We start from the raw sequence: 19888 nt of genomic DNA, 5'->3' as shown, positions 1-19888 counted from the left end.
TGGCTTCTTTTCAAAAACATTCTCTTCCGCAGAGAGAAATTACTCCATTGGGGACAGGGAACTGCTGGCTATTAAATTGGCACTGGAGGAATGGAGACATTTACTCGAGGGGGCCACACATCCTGTGTACATCTTCACAGACCACAAGAACCTGGCTTATCTCCAGTCTGCTCAGAGATTAAATCCCCGTCAGGCTCGTTGGTCTCTGTTCTTCGCCCGCTTTAACTTTGAGATCCATTTCCGTCCGGCTTGTAAGAACATTAGGGCAGATGCTCTGTCTCGCTCCTCTGATGTGGTGGGCGACGAGTTAACACCTCGATATATTATCCCTCCAGAACGCCTTATTACAGTCGCTCCCGTGGACCTGCGCCTTCTTCCTCCTGGCAAATCCTACGTACCTCCACGTCAGCGGCTGCGAATCCTCAAGTGGGGCCACGCCTCCCCTTTTGCCGGTCATCCAGGGGTGCTAAAGTCTCTCCAACTAGTCTCCCAAAGGTACTGGTGGCCTTCTCTGGAGAAAGATGTCTCGGACTTCGTCCAGGCCTGTATGATTTGCGCCCGGGATAAATCGCCTCGCCAGAGACCAGCGGGTCTCCTCTTGCCTCTACCTGTTCCTGAAGTTCCCTGGTCTCACATCGCCATGGACTTTATTACAGATCTTCCCTCCTCCCGTGGCAAGTCCGTTATTTGGGTCGTGGTGGATCGCTTCTCCAAGATGGCTCACTTTGTACCCCTGCCCGGTATACCCTCTGCACCCATGTTGGCCAAACAATTTTTCCAACACATCTTCCGTCTCCATGGCCTTCCCAAACATATTGTCTCGGATCGTGGGGTACAATTAGTCTCCAAATTCTGGAGGGCTCTATGTGCTCAACTCGGGATCAAATTGGACTTTTCTTCTTCGTACCATCCTCAGTCTAACGGCCAAGTAGAACGGGTGAACCAGATTTTGGGTGACTATCTGCGTCACTTTGTATCCTCACGCCATGACGACTGGGCTGATCTACTTCCCTGGGCGGAGTTCTCCTACAACTACAAACAATCCTCTGCCTCTAACAAGTCTCCTTTCTTTGTAGTTTTCGGCCGTCATCCTCTTCCACTTCTGCCGCAGTCTCCCACTCCTTCCTCTGTACCTGCCGTTGACAGTCTTGTACAGGATTTTTCCTCCATCTGGCGAGAAACCCATGCTGCTCTCCTCAGAGCTTCCGCCCGTATGAAGTTTCAAGCTGACAAGAGACGCAGATCTCCACCGGAATTTCGCCCGGGTGACAAGGTGTGGCTCTCCTCTAGGTACATCCGATTTAGGGTCCCAAGTTACAAGTTGGGCCCTCGTTTCTTGGGACCCTATAAAATCAAGAGTCGTATCAATCAAGTTTCTTATCAGCTCCATCTTCCTCCCTCCCTCCGAATCCATAACTCCTTCCATGTCTCCCTTCTTAAACCTGCTGTCTTTAACCGTTTTTCTCCCAAGCTTGTTTCTCCCACCCCTGTCGCCGGTACCTCCGATATATTCTCTGTCAAGGAGATCTTGGCGACCAAGATCTCCCGGGGGAAAAGATTTTTTTTGGTCGACTGGGAGGGCTGCGGTCCTGAGGAGAGGTCATGGGAGCCGGAGGAGAACATCCTGGACCGCAGTCTCATCCGCAAATTCTTCGGTACCAAAAAGGGAGGGAGACCAAAGGGGGGGGGTACTGTTACGCTGAGCGCTCCGGGTCCCCTGCTGGCCTCGGAGCGCTCACAGCGTATGCCCCAAGGCAGCACTCCAGCGTCTCGGCGTGTGCGTCCTCGCTCTCTAGGGGGCGCGCGCGCCGGGACTCTTAGATTCAAAGGACCAGTGCACCGGTGATTGGTGCCTGGTCCAAAGGGGTTATTAAGGGTTAAGGTTGTGAGAGGCAGTGCTGACTTAATTAGGCTGCACCTGTGCACTGCCCATTTATACCTTCTCCTCCCACAGCTTTCTGCCGGATCTTTGTGCCTTGTGCCTCAGAGAAAGCGTTCCTTTCTATGTTAGTTTGCCTTACCTGTTGCTACCGTCCACTCGCCTTTGAACCTTTGCCGCCTGCCCTGATTGCTGCTACGTCCGACTTCGCTCTTGCCTTCTCCCTGTGTACCACGCCATATCACCAGCCAGAGAGGTCGAGTTGTTACTAGGGGACACGACCTGGTAGTTACCGCCGCAGCAAATCCATCCCGCTTTGCGGCGGGCTCTGGTGAAGACCAGTAACTGCTTAGAACCGGTCCTCTAGTACAACCCGCGCCATCGCCTCTCTGGTCCAGAGGATCCACTACCTGTCCTGCCGGTACGTGACACCCAGTACATAAATACAGCACCAGAACCAAGATCAGTACATAAATACAGCACCAGAACCAAGATCAGTACATAAATACAGCACCAGAACCAAGATCAGTACATAAATACAGCACCAGAACCAAGATCAGTACATAAATACAGAACCAGAACCAAGCTCAGTACATAAATACAGAACCAGAACCAAGCTCAGTACATAAATACTGTCACTGCCTGCCCTGTGAGGGATCTGAGAAGATCGGATAGACTTGCAGCACGTGAGTCTATCTGACAGGTCTTTCTGTTTTTCCTGTTTGTTTGTTGTTGTGGGCAGTGATGAGCGGCAGGGGCAATATTCGAATTTGCAATATTTCACGAATATTTGGGCGAATATTCGTCATACATTCGCAAATTCGTGATCTCATTATTTTCCTGATTGCAAAATTCGGCAATCGGAAAATTTGCAATACAAAAATTTGCAATCAACACTACTAGTCCTATAGGCAACTTTCCTATTGGTTGCTAGGGATGCTGCTAAGTGCCGATATTCGCAATAAATTCACGATTAGAATATTCGTGAATACGAATATATAGCCCTATATTCTAAATATTAGCGAATTCTCGAAGTGGCGATATTCGTGATTAAAATTTGCGATTCGAATATTAGCGCTCAACACTAGAGTTGAGCGGACACCTGGATGTTCGGGTTCGACGGGCTCGGGCGAACTTCACAAAAATGTTCGAGTTCGGGACCCGAACTTGACCCCGAACCCGAACCCCAATGAAGTCAATGGGGACCCGAACTTTTGAGCACTAAACTGGCTCTAAAAATGTGATGGAAAGGGCTAGAGGGCTGCAAATGGCAGCAAAATGTGGTTAAGAGCATGGCAAGTGCTCTGCAAACAAATGTGGATCGGGAAATGACTTTAAATAACATAAAATACGTAAAAATAAAAAATAATAATCTTGATCTAGGAGGACGAGGTCCATATGGAGTAGGAGGTTGGGGAGGCGGTGGATGTGGCGGTGTAGGTGGAAGCGGCGGTGGAGGAGGAGGAGGTAGCCTACACTGCTTTTTGGTTTTAATTTTAATTTTTTTTTGTTTAAATTAGGGTACACCCCAAAACATTGGGAAATATAACCTGTGATGACGCCCACTGCCGTGCTAAACACACGTTCAGACAATACACCGGCTGCAGGGCAGGCCAGCACCTTCAAGGGCAAGCTCAGGCCATGTGCCCAATTTGGAGACACAGAAGTTGAGAGGCCGGACTAGGACAAAGGTAAGGGGAGGCCGACATGAAAGGTTTTGGTAGGAAGGGCAGGGGCAGGAGTGAGTTAATAGTGGTGGGGAGGAGGTGTTTAGGGAGATAGAGGGGTGGGGCTTAGGTTTTAAGAGGAGGTGGCTGGGGGTGAGCCAGCGCCATTTTGTGGAGCAAAGGAACTCCCTCCCTCCCACCCTAAGGTATATAAAAAATTAAAAAAATTAAAAAAATTAAAAATGGTGGGGTTTGGGGTGATGTGAGGAGGCTGACACGGTAGTCAGTTTGGGGGTTGAGGGGTCTATGGACAGGTGTGGCTGTCGCGGCTGTTGTAGCGGTGGGGCTGGACTCTCATAGTTTTAGGCACTTGGTTGGTTCGGAGAGGCGTCAATCAGTTGGTGTCTCCGAGCTGGTGTTCTACGGCTGAAAGCAAGATGGAATTGCCATGTTGGCTTCTTATGGATGGTAAAATGTTGGGGCTTCTACGATCTCCCTCGTCAGGGGTTAATGTTAATGTTATTGTTATTTATTGATGTATTTATTTTATTAATAAAACGGCTGCTGTGGCCGATTTAATCCAAGCAGAGTGTGTGGTGTCTTATTGGGAAGGTATTGGGGGAGGAGAAAAGTGAGGTTTATCGGGAGGCCCTGAGTAATTGACCAATAACCTATTCATGTGCACACTTAGTGCCCCACCCACCATGTCGCACGTCCCCATGATGTTCACGATCCAATTGGATATCTGCTCTTTCAACTTTCGATATTCTTTTCTGCGCCTTCCATGTTGATCATGGTTAGCGGCGAGTCAGGGTTCCACGCCGGAGAGGGAGCGTGAGAAAGGGATACCACATCCAAGGGAGGTCAATGGATGAAATTCAATGTGATCGAGCGGAAATGTGGGACAAAGTATTGAAGCCAAAGCTTCCAAGTTAAGGAGGGGGCGCGCGGCAATTACCCACTCCCGACTCGGGGAGGTAGTGACGATAAATAAGAATACAGGACTCTTAAGATGCCCCGTTATTGGAATGATTAATAAAAAATTATAGGGAATGTCACTGGGGTATTTTGGATTTGGAAACGTTAGCCAGGAGAGGCCCTGCTGGCGCTTTGTTGACTCTAGATAACTTCTGCCTGATTGCAAGTCCCCGTGACGTCCACCATTCATTTGGATATCTTCTCTATCAACTTTCGATGTTCTCTTCTGAGCCTACCATGGTGATCATGGTTAGCGGCGAGTTAGGGTTCCACGCCGGAGAGGAAGCGTGAGAAAGAGATACCACATCCAAGGGAGGTCAATGGCTGCAATGTGATCGAGCTGAAATGTGGGACAAGTTATTAAAGCAGAAGGATCGAAGGAAAGGGCCAAATAAAGACGAATTTTAGAAATTTAAGTGCCTGTCACCTATGCAGAGCAGGGGTTTTTCATCGCCAGAAATGGGTTAATGTCACCAGACAAATGTAGCAGACAAATTAGTGAAATGACATAAAATAAAAGAAGTACAAAAAAAATAATAATAATTTGATTTATGAGGTGGAGTTCCATATGGAGTAGGAGTTTGAGGAGGCGGTGGACATAGCGGAGTGGGTGGAAGCGGCGGTGGAGGAGGACGAGGTAGCCAACACTGGTTTTTGCTTTAAATTATTATTATTACATTTTTTATTAGGGTACACTCCAAAAGAGTGTGAAATATCCAAAATACAAGAATGAGCAATTGCGCTGGAGTACAACAATGGCTGCTTATTGCCGGTATACATGTCTATTCTACACAAGTCCTGAGGGATCCATGCCTGGTTCATTTTAATGAACGTGAGCTTGTCCACATTGACTGTGGACAGGCGGCTGCGCTTGTCTGTGATGACGCCCCCTGCTGTGCTAAACACACGTTCAGATAATACACTGGCTGCAGGGCAGGCCAGCACCTCCAAGGCGTAAAGGGCAAGCTCAGGCCATGTGGACAAATTGGAGACCCAGAAGTTGAAGGGGGAAGACCAGTCAGCTGTGTTGGCGACCTCTTCCTCCTCCTCTGCCTTCGCCTTGTACTTCCACTGAGTCCCCGCTGTCAGGCGGGAATGCTCTCAGGAGCGCGTCTACCAACGTGCGCTTGTACTCGCGCATCTTACGATCACGATCCAGTGACGGAATTAAGGACGGTAAGTTGTCCTTGTAACAGGGATCCAGCAGCGTGGCCACCCAGTAATCAGCACAGGTTAGAATGTGGGCAACTCGGCAGTCGTTGCGGAGACACTGCAGCATGTAATCGCTCATGTGTGCCAGGCTGCCCAGAGGCGACGAAAAGCTGTCCTCTGTGGGAGGTGTATCGTCTGTGTCCTCTGTATCCCCCCAGCCACGCACCAGTGATGGCCATGAGCTGGTCTGGGTGCCACCCTGCTGTGAGCAGGGTTCCTCCTCCTCCATCTCCTTCTCCTCATCCTCCAGAACTGTGCCCTGGCTGGACAATTGTGTACCTGGCGTTTGTGGGTGCAGGAACACACCCTTGGAGCCACTTGGGAATGACTGCCCGGAAACCCTACGAAATGATCCCTCTTCATCCTCCTCTTCCTCCTTCTGTGCCACATCCTCTTCCATCATCGCCAGGAGCGTTTTTTCAAGGAGGCATAGAAGTGGGATAGTAACGCTGAGAACGGCGTTATCGCCACTGGCCATGTTGGTGGAGTACTCAAAACAGCGCAACAGGGCACACAGGTCTCGCATGGAGGTCCAGTCATTGGTGGTGAAGTGTGTCTGATCCGCATTGCGACTCACCCGGTGCGTGCTGCAGCTGAAACTCCACTATGGCCTGCTGCTGCTCGCACAGTCTGTCCAGCATGTGCAGTAAGCCGGATTGTGACTAATGCACACTGGCGCAAAATTCATAGTTTTCAGTTTGTGATGCCAGTTGCAGCTTGCGCAGGTACTGTTGCAGGGCCCTTTAAGATGTAATAACTCACGTACCAGGTGAGGAATGCCAGAGGGGGATAATGTCTCTGTGTAATGTCAACGGTGTCTCCTACCTTGGTACGGCTGGACTCCTGGATCCTGTCTCACTTGCAATAAAATGAGTGTGGTCAGTAGGAGTAATTGAGGAATGAATGAGATCCAGACAGGTAATATGATCCAACTTGTCTTTACTTAATGGGTGCAGCATAAATCCATATGAGTACAGCAATAGTCTTTAGGTCCCAGCAGGTATTGGCAATGTATGGCAGGGGTTAATGCCTCTTCTGCTCCTATACTATATGCCCGGAGAATATGGCAGGTATCTATCCTCTGCTCTGTCTGTCATCTGCTTGGTATGGGCCTGACTAGCTGAGGAGGGATTTGGCTTCTCCTGGTCTCTGGATCTGTACTCACAGCTTGGCTCACAGGGAATGCTTCTTCCTGGAGGCTGGAGGTGGCTGCTTTTCTTGTCAACCAGCTGAGGCTGATGGCTCAGACTGGGAAGGTTCTCTGGTCTCAACCGAGACAAGGTCCTGGTTTGGGATCCCTATTTCTGGGAGCTCCTACTTGCACAGCCTTCCCCTTGCAGGGAGAGCTGGAACACACTGGATCTAACTGGTTCCAGCCCACTTCTGCTCCTAGAAGACGGGGAGCTAAACACTGGAATGAACTATTCCAGTCTAGCTATGCTAAACTGAACTAAACACATTGCTGCCACCTGCTGGTGTACATGGAAATTACAGCATAATATATGAAACAGGCATAGAAAATACATATAATGGAAAATGCAATGTTAGACTACACAAGATGACAATACATACGCACCTGACATGTTGTAGCGGGGAGAAAGAGTTTAGTGACATACTCCAGGATGTTACACATGTGCAAGGTGGAGTTCCACCTGGTGGGCACGTCGCATGAGGCGGTGAGTTACGCTGCAGCGCTGACAGGCGAGCAGCGGCAGGATGAGAACGCCGAAAGTGCGCACAGACGGCCCGCACTTTATGCAGCAGCTCTGATATATCGGCAGTGGCGTATCCAAGCTATGGCAGCCATGGCTAGTGCCATAGGCGCCAAGCGGGGGGGGGGCGACCAGGGCCGATCCTACACGGGGTGCAGCTGCAGTGGGTGCCCCGCACCCCAGCGCTGCGGCCCTGGTGACAAGTGGGGGCGGCCGCGGCCGGCGGCAGGGCAGAGCAGGAGATGAGCGCCTCCATTGCGGAAGCGCTCATCTCCATAGTCATCTGTATTGCCGTCCTCAGGACGGCAATACAGATGCCTGTCTGTGCTGCGGCAGAGGAGGGAGAGGTGTGTCCCCTCCTGTTCCTCTGATAGGCTGCCGGCTTAGTGCTGGCAGCCTATCAGAGGCCGGTGCAGGCGGCACGATGACGTCATCGCGTCGCCTGAGCCGTATAGCGAGGGACACAGACGGAAGAGGCGGCCTGCATCGCATCGCATTGCTGGAGGTAAGTATAAGTGTATTATTTTTTTTTATTTTTTTATATAGGTACAATACTGGGCTGGCACATGATAAGGGGGGCTACTGGGCTGGCACATAAGGGGGGCTACTGGGCTGGCACATAAGGGGGGACTACTGGGCTGGCACATAAGGGGGGCTACTGGGCTGGCACATAAGGGGGGACTACTGGGCTGGGCTGGCACATGATAAGGGGGGCTACTGGGCTGGCACATGATAAGGGGGGACTACTGGGCTGGCACATGATAAGGGGGGACTACTGGGCTGGCACATGATAAGGGGGGACTACTGGGCTGGCACATGATAAGGGGGGCTACTGGCACATGATATGGGGGGCTACTGGCACATGATATGGGGGCACTCTGGCTACTGGCACATGATATGGGGGCACTCTGGCTACTGACACATGATATGGGGGGGCTCTGGCTACTGACACATGATATGGGGGGGCTCTGGCTACTGGCACATGATGGTGGGGGGGGGGGGCTCTGGCTACTGGCACATGATATGGGGGGGGGCTCTGGCTACTGGCACATGATATGGGGGGCTACTGGCACATGATAAGGGGGCTACTGGCACATGATAAGGGGGGCTACTGGCACATGATAAGGAGGGCTACTGGCACATAGGGGGGCTACTGGCACATGATATGGGGGGCTCTGGCTACTGACACATGATATGGGGGGGCTCTGGCTACTGACATGATATGGGGGGGCTCTGGCTACTGGCACATGATGGTGGGGGGGCTCTTATTACTGGCACATGATTGGGGGCATCTATGGGGGCACATCTTACTGCAGATTATTGGGGGGCACTATAGGGGCATCTACTGAGGCTAAAAAAGAAGATATTTTATATGGGGGCTCTGTATAGGGGCATTTTATACTGGGACACATTATGGTGGGTACTATGGGGAAGGGGGGGCACTATGGGGGTCATCTACGGGGGCACTGAGAAGGGGTATTTTATATTGGCACATTATGGGAACATTAGCTCAACTGGGGGCATTACAAATGTTTTGCATATTATAAGGAGAATTATTACTACTGGGGGGGGGGGGGGCATTATGGTGGGCTTTATTACTCCCCCATGGTATGACCCCCTAGTAGCAGCACCAGCCTCTCCCTGCTCTGCTATCCCTCTGCCCCTTCTCCAAATCCTTATTATGAAATCTTCCTCCTTAGGATAAAGCACAACATCAGCTCCGCCGAGCCCCCGACCAAAGTGTGGAAGTGGTGTCCGAGATCCCCAAGGGCCAAGCCAAGTAACTGTAAGTTTTTATGGGGGTTCTACAAAAGAGCTATCGTGTTTTTTTTTTTGTTAAGGTTATCTGAAAGATGGGTTTAAAATATTTTGACAGGGGCGCAGTTTCAGTGCTTGCCATAGGCGCCATTTTCACTAGATACGCCTCTGTATATCGGGGTAATTTTTAAGGAATCTCTGCACCACCAAATTCAGCACATGCGCCAGGCAAGGGATGAGTGTCAAACCGGCTCGTCCCAGAGCTGCTACAAGATGTCGCCCATTATCGCACACCACCAGGCCGGGCTTGAGGCTGACTGGCACCAACCACTCATCGGTCTCATCAAGGCCCGTCCACAGCTCCTGCGCGGTGTGGGGTTTGTCCCCCAAACAGATAAGTTTTAGAACTGCCTGCTGTCGTTTACGCCTGGCTGTGCTGAAGTTGGTGGTGAAGGTGTTACGCTGACCGGATGAGGAGCTGGTAGAGGATGAGGAAGCGGAGGAGGAAGAGGAAGCAACAGGAGGCAAACTGAAGCGCCCTGCAATCCTCGGTGGTGGAAGGACATGCGCCAAACTGCTATCCGCCTCAGGCCCAGCCGCCAATGAATTTACCCAGTGTGCTGTTAGGGAGATATAACGTCCCTGACCGTGCTTACTGGTCCACGTATCCGTAGTCAGGTGCACCTTCCCACAGATGGCGCTGCGCAGTGCACACCTGATTTTGTCCCCCACTTGGTTGTGAAGGGAAGGGATGGCTCGCCTGGAAAAGTAGTGGCGGCTGGGCACGACGTACTGTGGGACAGCCACCGCCATAAGGCCTTTAAAACTATCCGTCTCCACCAGACGGAATGACAGCATTTCAAAGGCCAGTAATTTAGAAATGCTGGCATTCAGGGCCAGGGATCGCGGGTGGGTAGGGGGGTACTTCATCTTCCTCTCCAGCGTTTGGGAGACAGACAGCTGAACGCTTCCGTGGGACATTGTGGAGATGCTTGGTGACCCAGGTGTTGGTGTTGCTGGCAGATCCTCTGTTTGCGGGGTGGCAGGTGGCACTGTCACTCCAGAGGTGGATGAAGAGGCCGAGACTGCAGCAGAAGAGGAAGCAGGAGGAGCCAGAGGCCTTTCTTGGTTTTTGAGGTGTCTACCCCACTGCAGCTCGTGCTTTGCACTTACAGTGGGATGCGAAAGTTTGGGCAACCTTGTTAATCGTCATGATTTTCTTGTATAAATCGTTGGTTGTTACGATAAAAAATGTCAGTTAAATCTATCATATAGGAGACACACACAGGGATATCTGAGAAGTGAAATGAAGTTTATTGGATTTACAGAAAGTGTGCTATAATTGTTTAAACAAAATTAGGCAGGTGCATACATTTGGGCACCACAAAAAAGAAATGAAATCCATATTTAGTAGATCCTCCTTTTGCAGAAATTCCAGCCTCTAAACGCTTCCTGTAGGTTCCAATGAGTCTGGATTCTGGTTGAAGGTATTTTGGACCATTCCTCTTTACAAAACATCTTTAGTTCCTTCAGGTTTGATGGCTTCCGAGCATGGACATCTCTCTTTAAGTCACACCACAGATTATCTATTATATTCAGGTCTGGGGACTGAGATGGCCATTCCAGAACGTTGTACTTGTTCCTCTGCATAAATGCCTTAGTGGATTTTGAGCAGTGTTTAGGGTCGTTGTCTTGTTGAAAGATCCAGCCCCGACGCAGCTTCAGCTTTGTCACTGATTCCTGGACATTGGTCTCCAGAATCTGCTGATACTGAGTGGAGTCCATGCGTCCCTCAACTTTGACAAGATTCCCAGTCCCTGCACTGGCCACACAGCCCCACAGCATGATGGGACCACCACCATATTTTACTGTAGGTAGCAGGTGTTTTTCTTGGAATGTTGTGCTCTTTTTCCTCCATGCAGAACGCCCCTTGTTATGGCCAAATAACTCAATTTTAGTTTCATCAGTCCACAGCACCTTATTCCAGAATGAAGCTGGCTTGTCCAAATGTGCTTTAGCCGACCTCAAGCGGAGAAAAGGCTTCCTCTGCATCACTCTCGCATACAGCATCTCCTTGTGTAAAGTGCGCCCAATGGCTGAACGATGCACAGTGACTCCATCTGCAGCGAGATGATGTTGTAGGTCTTTGGTGCTGGTCTGTGGGTTGACTCTGACTGTTCTCACCATTCGTCGCTTCTGTCTATCCGAGATTTTTCTTGGTCTGCCACTTCGAGCCTTAACTTGAACTGAGCCTGTGGTCTTCCATTTCCTCAATATGTTCCTAACTGTGGAAACAGAAGCTGAAATCTCTGAGACAGCTTTCTGTATCCTTCCCCTAAACCATGATGGGGAACAATCTTTGTCTTCAGCTCATTTGAGAGTTGTTTTGAGACCCCAATGTTGCTGCTCTTCAGAGAAAATTAAAAGAGGAGGGAAACTTACAATTGACCCCCTTAAAGGGGTTATCCCATCATAATGATCACTGTTAAATCTGTTAATGATTTGACAGTGATCATTTTTGTAAATATACTTTACTAACAAATTCCCACCGATTAGGAGAAAATTCATCCCCACTTACCTTATTGTTGTGACTCGGTCTCCCCTGGTTACGACCACCGCTCTTCCGCAAAATCCCGATGGTCGCGCTTGCCCAGAAGACTTCTTCTTTTCTCCCGGCCGGGCCACTCGCTGTCCTGAACGCACACACTGCCGCGCATGCGCGACGGTGACGTCTTCCCGGCCAGAATAGTACAGAGCTGCGAACGCGCACGCCGGCTCTGTACTATACTGGCCAGAAATAAGTCACATTGCGCATGCGCGGCAGCGTGCGCATTCAGTCCAGCGCGCGGCCCGGCCGGGAGAAGACTTCAATCAAGATGAAGCCCGCCCCCAGCCAGAATCCCGGAAGTGAACGCGCGGTGGCAGCAGGTAAGTATAAAAAACACAAAGTGGGATAACCCCTTTAAATACTCTTTCTCATAATTGGATTCACCTGTGTATGGAGGTCAGGGGTCACTGAGCTTACCAAGACAATCTGAGTTCCAATAATTAGTTCTAAAGGTTTTGGAATCAATAAAATGACAACAGTGCCCAAATGTATGCACCTGCCTAATTTAGTTTAAACAATTATAGCACTTTCTGTAAATCCAATAAACTTCATTTCACTTCTCAGATATCCCTGTGTGTGTCTCCTATATGATAGATTTATCGTAACAACCAACGATTTATACAGGAAAATCATGACGATTAACAAGGTTGCCCAAACTTTCGCATCCCACTGTATGTGCCTGGTCATGCAGGTTGTGCTCAGGTGGAGAACGTTTATGCCTCGCTTCAGGCTTTGATTGCCCAGCGTGCAAACCCCTCTTGTCTTGTCGTCAGCACATTGTCTGAAGAACTGCCACGCTAGGGAACTCCTTGGAGCTGGCTTTGGTGTGCTCGGTCCCTTGCTGTGGTGGGCAGTAACAGGCGTACTGTCTAGAGGACGGCCGCTCCGCTTTTGCACCCTGCTCTCTCTTCTGCTGTGCTGGTGGCTCTGTGCGACCAGCGCCTCTTCCTCCGAACTACACAGGTCACTCGCATGACCTTGATTCCATGTGAGGTCGAGGACCTCATCGTCCTCCACATCATCTTCCACCCAGTCTTCACCCCTGCCCTCCTTGTCGGTCTGCACACTTTCGAAAGCCCCAGCAGTTGGCACCTGTGTTTCGTCATCATCCGAGACGTGCTGCGATGGTCCTCCCATGTACTTATCTTGAAAGATAAGTGGTTGGGCATCGGTGCACTCAATCTCTTCCACTTCAGGGGCAGGGATAGGTGGATGGCCCTGGGAAACCCTGCTAACAGAGTCATCAAAAAGCAGAAGAGACTGCTGCATGACTTGGGGCTCAGACTGCTTGGCAGATTTGCAAGGGGGTGAGGTGAAAGACTGATGGACATCGCCTCACCATTCGTAGAGCCGCATTAGGCCCGACCAAATACCGCTGCAGGTTCTGTCGCCTACTCGCACCTGAGGAAGGGGTTTCACTTGTGCATGTAGCTGGCACAGATCGACCACGTCCTCTCCCTGCAACAGGAGCTCCACCAGCAGCACCATGACCGGCGCCACGTCCCTTATTTGACGCTCTCCTCATATTTCTCAAATTTAGGATCTTGCCCTAAATGGGTGTTTTTTTAATAGCAGAATAGAACCACAGTATCTAAAGGGTGTATCTCACACGGACAGATGCAGACAAGGCCGCAAATTAAGTATTTTGCCCAAAATGGGTGTTTTTTAAAACCCAGAAAATTTAAGCTGTATTTCTGGCTTATATTGCACACTCACTAATGCGGCAGAGGCACCAGGTGGAGGGTATTGCAAAAAAATGGGTGTTTTTTTAAAACCCAGAAAATTATTGAAGTATTTAAAGCTTGTTTTAACAATAACAGATGCAGCAAAGGCTGCAATATTAAGTACTTTGCCCAAAAAGGGCGTTTTTTTTATAACAGAATATGACAGCAGTATATAACGCTTGAATTTCACACTGACAGATGCAGACAAGGCCTCAAATGAAGTATTTTGCCAAAAGTGGTTGTTTTTTGAATAACAGAACCTGACAGCAGTATAGAACGCTTGAATTTCATACGTACAGATGCAATAAAGGGCTGTAAAATTTTGTATTTTGCCCAAAAAGGGTGTTTTTTAAAACCCCGAAAATTATAGCTGTATTTCTAGCTTAAATTGCACACTGACTAATATTGCCAAAAATGGGTGTTTTTTTGAACCCAGATTATTATTGCAGTATTTCAAGCTTGGATTTGAATGTCACAAAAGCACATATGCTGTGCTGGTGCACTGAGCTTGCATAAAATGGCCGCCGCCGCCCACCTGACTAACAGATGGATAAAAGTTTTTTTTCTCTGTCACTGGGCTCAGGGCAGGGTAAAAAGATTGTGCACTGCACCCACACAACAAAATCTATGTAGATCGTTGAGTTTAATTGCAGTTCAGATTAAAGTTTCTTTCCTATTCTCTCCCTCACAGCAGCAGCATCCTCTCCCTACACTACTAAGAGCAGAGTGACGTGCAGCGCTACGTGATCCAGCTTATATAGAGCCTGGGTCACATGCTGCTCTGGCCAATCACAGCCATGCCATTAGTAGGCATGGCTGTGATGGCTTCTAAGGGCACAGAGTTAAACGCTTGTTGATTGGCTGCTCTGCAGCCTTTCAAAAAGTGCCATTAACTCGCCGAACACCGAACCCAAACTTTTACTGAAATGTTCGGGTTCAGGTCTGGGGTCCACAAATACTAAAGTTCGGTATGAACCAGAACTTTACAGTTCGGGTTTGCTCAACCCTACTCAACACTAGTTGTGATAAAGCGAGAAAGTAATAATATGTCCCATATTCTAGGACGCGTTTCGGCTAGACAGCCTTTTTCAACAGATAAGTGTCCATTACAGAGTACAGGTATATATACACACATCAATGCATGAGGATAGGGAAGCTCCCCGTGACGTCAGACGCCCAGATGGGGGCGGTACACTCAAAGCAACATAATAACATAGAATATCCATGATCAAGTGGCAACACAGGAATTATATCAGAACGTATGTTCTAAATGATAAATACCAGCACAGCAGAGAAATCCTTCATTGGGTAGTGGACGTCTAAAAGACAATAATAGTATAGAAATAAATGTCCAATAATTAACAGAAATAATACACAGGTTAACAAGGTTAGATCTCAGATGTGCATCATTTCGTAATCCCTGTTGAGACCCCTTGGGTCATTATACTCGGTGCCTCTTTATGCTCCGTCCCCCCTTTATACTCCGTGCCCCCTTTATACTATATGATGTTATACTCTGCGCCCCTTGTGCTCTGCGCCCCTTTATACTCCGTGCCCCCTTTATACTCTGTATTCATTATACTCGGTGCCTCTTTATACTCCGTGCCCCCTTTATACTCCGTGCCCCCTTTATACTCTGTGTTCATTATACTTGGTGCCTCTTTATACTCCGTGCCCCCTTTATACTCCGTGCCCCCTTTATACTATATGATGTTATACTCTGCGCCCCTTGTGCTCTGCGCCCCTTTATACTCCGTGCCCCCTTTATACTCTGTGTTCATTATACTTGGTGCCTCTTTATACTCCGTGTCCCCTTTATACTCTGTGCCCCCTTTATACTATATGATGTTATACTCTGCGCCCCTTGTGCTCTGCGCCCCTTTATACTCCGTGCCCCCTTTATACTCTGTGTTCATTATACTCGGTGCCTCTTTATACTCCGTGTCCCCTTTATACTCTGTGCCCCCTTTATACTATATGATGTTATACTCTGCGTCCCTTGTGCTCTGTGCCCCTTTATACTCCGTCCCCCCTTTATACTCCGTGCCCCCTTTATACTCCGTGCCCCCTTTATACTATATGATGTTATACTCTGCGCCCCTTGTGCTCTGTGCCCCTTTATACTCCGTCCCCCCTTTATACTCCATGCCCCCTTTATACTCCGTGCCCCCTTTATACTCCGTCCCCCCTTTATACTCCATGCCCCCTTTATACTCCGTCCCCCCTTTATACTCCGTGCCCCTTATACTCCGTGCCCCCTTTATACTCCGTCCCCCCTTTATACTCCGTGCCCCTTATACTCCGTGCCCCCCTTATACTCCGTGCCCCCTTTATACTATATGATGTTATACTCTGCGCCCCTTGTGCTCTGTGCCCCTTTATACTCCGTGCCCCCTTTATACTATATGATGTTATACTCTGCGCCCCTTGTGCTCTGTGCCCCTTTATACTCCGTCCCCCCTTTATACTCCATGCCCCCTTTATACTCCGTGCCCCCTTTATACTCCGTGCCCCCTTTATACTCCGTCCCCCCTTTATACTCCGTCCCCCCTTTATACTCCGTCCCCCCTTTATACTCCGTGCCCCTTATACTCCGTGCCCCCTTTATACTCCGTCCCCCCTTTATACTCTGCGCCCCTTATACTCCGTGCCCCCCTTATACTCCGTGCCCCCTTTATACTCCGTGCCCCCTTTATACTCCGTCCCCCCTTTATACTCCGTGCCCCCTTTATACTCCGTGCCCCCTTTATACTCCGTGCCCCCTTTATACTCCGTCCCCCCTTTATACTCCGTCCCCCCTTTATACTCCGTGCCCCTTATACTCCGTGCCCCCTTTATACTCCGTGCCCCCTTATACTCCGTCCCCCCTTTATACTCCGTGCCCCCTTTATACTCCGTGCCCCCTTTATACTCCGTCCCCCCTTTATACTCCATGCCCCCTTTATACTCCGTCCCCCCTTTATACTCCGTGCCCCCTTTATACTCCGTGCCCCCTTTATACTCCGTGCCCCCTTTATACTCCGTGCCCCCTTTTACTCTGTGATCTTATGCTCTGTGCCCGAGTTCCTGCTGGTTAGTTCTCCTCTTTCACCAGAAGGGGGCAGACTGGAATATAAAAATGAGATTGTGAAGTTATTCATGGACCAAACGTTACAGGAATTAGAAAAAAGGCAAAAGAGAAAAAAAATCTAATAAAAAAAAAAGTGAAAGAACTACAAATGTGAAGCTGAAATCGGTCCTGTCCAGGTGCCGATCACCATGTCTGTCCTGTGAGATAACCGGCGACACCGGACCCTCTCAGTGCAACCTCCCCTAAAGAGGACGCCGCTCCCCCTCCCCCGCACTTTTTATATACACAACAGGTGACCCAAGACCACGGACATCCAGAGTAGTCACCCTTGGGGACGGAGCCTGCTATAAATCCGCTACATGAGCCAATTCGGCGCTGCTAGAGATAATTTAGTCAGCCCTAAATTCTGTATGCTGCGCCGGCCCTTTAAGGTCACGATCAGCCATCGAACGTTTTTGTGGCCGGAAATATTTTTGGATCCGTTTTTTTTCTTTGCTTCTTTCATGTAATGTGAGGGAACCATGAAGCCCCGCCCTGTACGGGGCGAGCGCTCTGAAGGGCGTGAGAAAACAGGGAAGTCAAACACACAGGAGCTGATAGGAGGTGCCAGGTCGTACTACTGTGCGCCGGGGGGGGGGGGACGGGGGGGGGACGACAAGAATAGGACATGCTCTATTTCTTTTGCGGGGCTACGGAGCGGACATACTGATGCGGACATCACACGGTGTGCTGTTCGCATTTTTTGCGGACCCATTGAAATGAATGGGTCCGCATCCTATCCGCAAAAATAAAAAAAAACGGAACGGACTTGGAAACAAAATACGTTCGTGTGCATGTAAAGGGCGCGAGGTTTTACGTCCAATGATACGCCTGCGGGTGATCATGTGACTCCATGACATCACTACTCGCCAACTCTATTAATAGTAACCAATCAGGTTTTAGCCTTCATTTGCCCAGTAAAGGTTACAGAATAAAAGGAATGATCTGATTGGACAACCAGAGTCCACCTTTCATTATTTATCCTGCGCTAGACAAAAGAAAACTGAAATCTGATTGGTTGCTATGGGCAATTGTACGAATTTCTTAGCAACCAATCAGATTCGTGTATTTCATTTGCACAATTATATAACAGGCTTCTGTGGAGAAAGGAGTGTGGCCAATAGCAACCAATCAGATTATAGATGCCATTAGTGCGGCGCAGACTAGAGAAGGAATGAAGGGATCCGATTGGTTGTTATTGAGGTGGAGGGCGGTACTGTTCAAACCAGCCAATCAGATTATAGTAAAGGACATAAAATGAAAGCAGCAGTCTGATTGGTTTCTATGGTGTTTGAAGGTTTTGCCCCTAACAACGAATCAGCTCTTTGCTTACAGCTAAAACTAGTGAAAAGTGGACTGCCCCTTTAAGAAGCAGAGGCCCCCGGGCCCAGTAATACCTCCCCGCCGATAATCTGGAGCTTCCTATCAGTGCAGCGCCACCTGCTGGCGGCATCATCATAGCAACTGAGGGCGGCTGATTACAGAGAACAATAACAAGGAGCTGTAAGGACAGTGATGAGTGATGACGTCAGAGGCGGCGGCCCCGGACAGAGCCCCAGGAGCTGACACTTCACAACCGCCCAGCGGAGGAGGGCGGCACCTTATAAACTACAGGGGGGATGTATCTGAGCCCTGCATGTGTGATACAGTCTGCTGAGCTGTGTATCTAATCCTAACCTGTGTGATACTGTCTGCTGAGCTGTGTATCTGAGCCCTGCATGTGTGATACAGTCTGCTGAGCTGTGTATCTAATCCTATCCTGTGTGATACTGTCTGCTCAGCTGTGTATCTAATCCTATCCTGTGTGATACAGTCTGCTGAGCTGTGTATCTAATCCTATCCTGTGTGATACTGTCTGCTGAGTTGTGTATCTAATCCTATCCTGTGTGATACAGTCTGCTGAGCTGTGTATCTAATCCTATCCCGTGTGATACTGTCTGCTGAGCTGTGTATCTAATCCTATCCTGTGTAATACTGTCTGCTGAGCTGTGTATCTAATCCTATCCTGTGTGATACTGTCTGCTGAGCTGTGTATCTAATCCTGTGTGATACTGTCTGCTGAGCGGTGTATCTAATCCTATCCTGTGTGATACTGCCTGCTGAGCTGTGTATCTAATCCTATCCTGTGTGATACTGTCTGCTGAGCTGTGTATCTAATCCTATCATGTGTGATACTGTCTGCTGAGCTGTGTATCTGATCCTATCCTGTGTGATACTGTCTGCTGAGCTGTGTATCTAATCCTATCCTGTGTGATACTGTCTGCTGAGCTGTGTATCTAATCCTATCCTGTGTGATACAGTCTACTGAGCTGTGTATCTAATCCTATCCTGTGTGATACTGTCTGCTGAGCTGTGTATCTAATCCTATCCTGTGTGATACTGTCTGCTGAGCTGTGTATCTAATCCTATCCTGTGTGATACAGTCTGCAGAGCTGTGTATCTAATCCTATCCTGTGTGATACTGTCTGCTGAGCTGTGTATCTAATCCTCTCCTGTGTGATACCGTCTGCTGAGCTGTGTATCTAATCCTATCCTGTGTGATACTGTCTGCTGAGCTGTGTATCTAATCCTATCCTGTGTGATACTGTCTGCTGAGCTGTGTATCTAATCCTATCCTGTGTGATACAGTCTACTGAGCTGTGTATCTAATCCTATCCTGTGTGATACTGTCTGCTGAGCTGCGTATCTAATCCTATCCTGTGTGATACTGTCTGCTGAGCTGCGTATCTAATCCTATCCTGTGTGATACAGTCTGCAGAGCTGTGTATCTAATCCTATCCTGTGTGATACTGTCTGCTGAGCTGTGTATCTAATCCTCTCCTGTGTGATACCGTCTGCTGAGCTGTGTATCTAATCCTATCCTGTGTGATACTGTCTGCTGAGCTGTGTATCTAATCCTATCCTGTGTGATACTGTCTGCTGAGCTGTGTATCTAATCCTCTCCTGTGTGATACTGTCTGCTGAGCTGTGTATCTAATCCTATCCTGTGTGATACAGTCTGCTGAGCTGTGTATCTAATCCTATCCTGTGTGATACTGTCTGCTGAGCTGTGTATCTAATCCTATCCTGTGTGATACTGTCTGCTGAGCTGTGTATCTAATCCTACCCTATGTGATACTGTCTGCTGATCTGTGTATCTAATCCTATCCTGTGTGATACCGTCTGCTGAGCTGTGTATCTAATCCTACCCTGTGTGATACTGTCTGCTGAGCTGTGTATCTAATCCTATCCTGTGTGATAC

The sequence above is a fragment of the Bufo bufo genome, chromosome 6 (genome assembly GCF_905171765.1).
Source record: "Bufo bufo chromosome 6, aBufBuf1.1, whole genome shotgun sequence".
In the NCBI taxonomy this organism is placed as follows: domain Eukaryota; kingdom Metazoa; phylum Chordata; class Amphibia; order Anura; family Bufonidae; genus Bufo; species Bufo bufo.
This window is presented reverse-complemented; position numbering follows the sequence as displayed.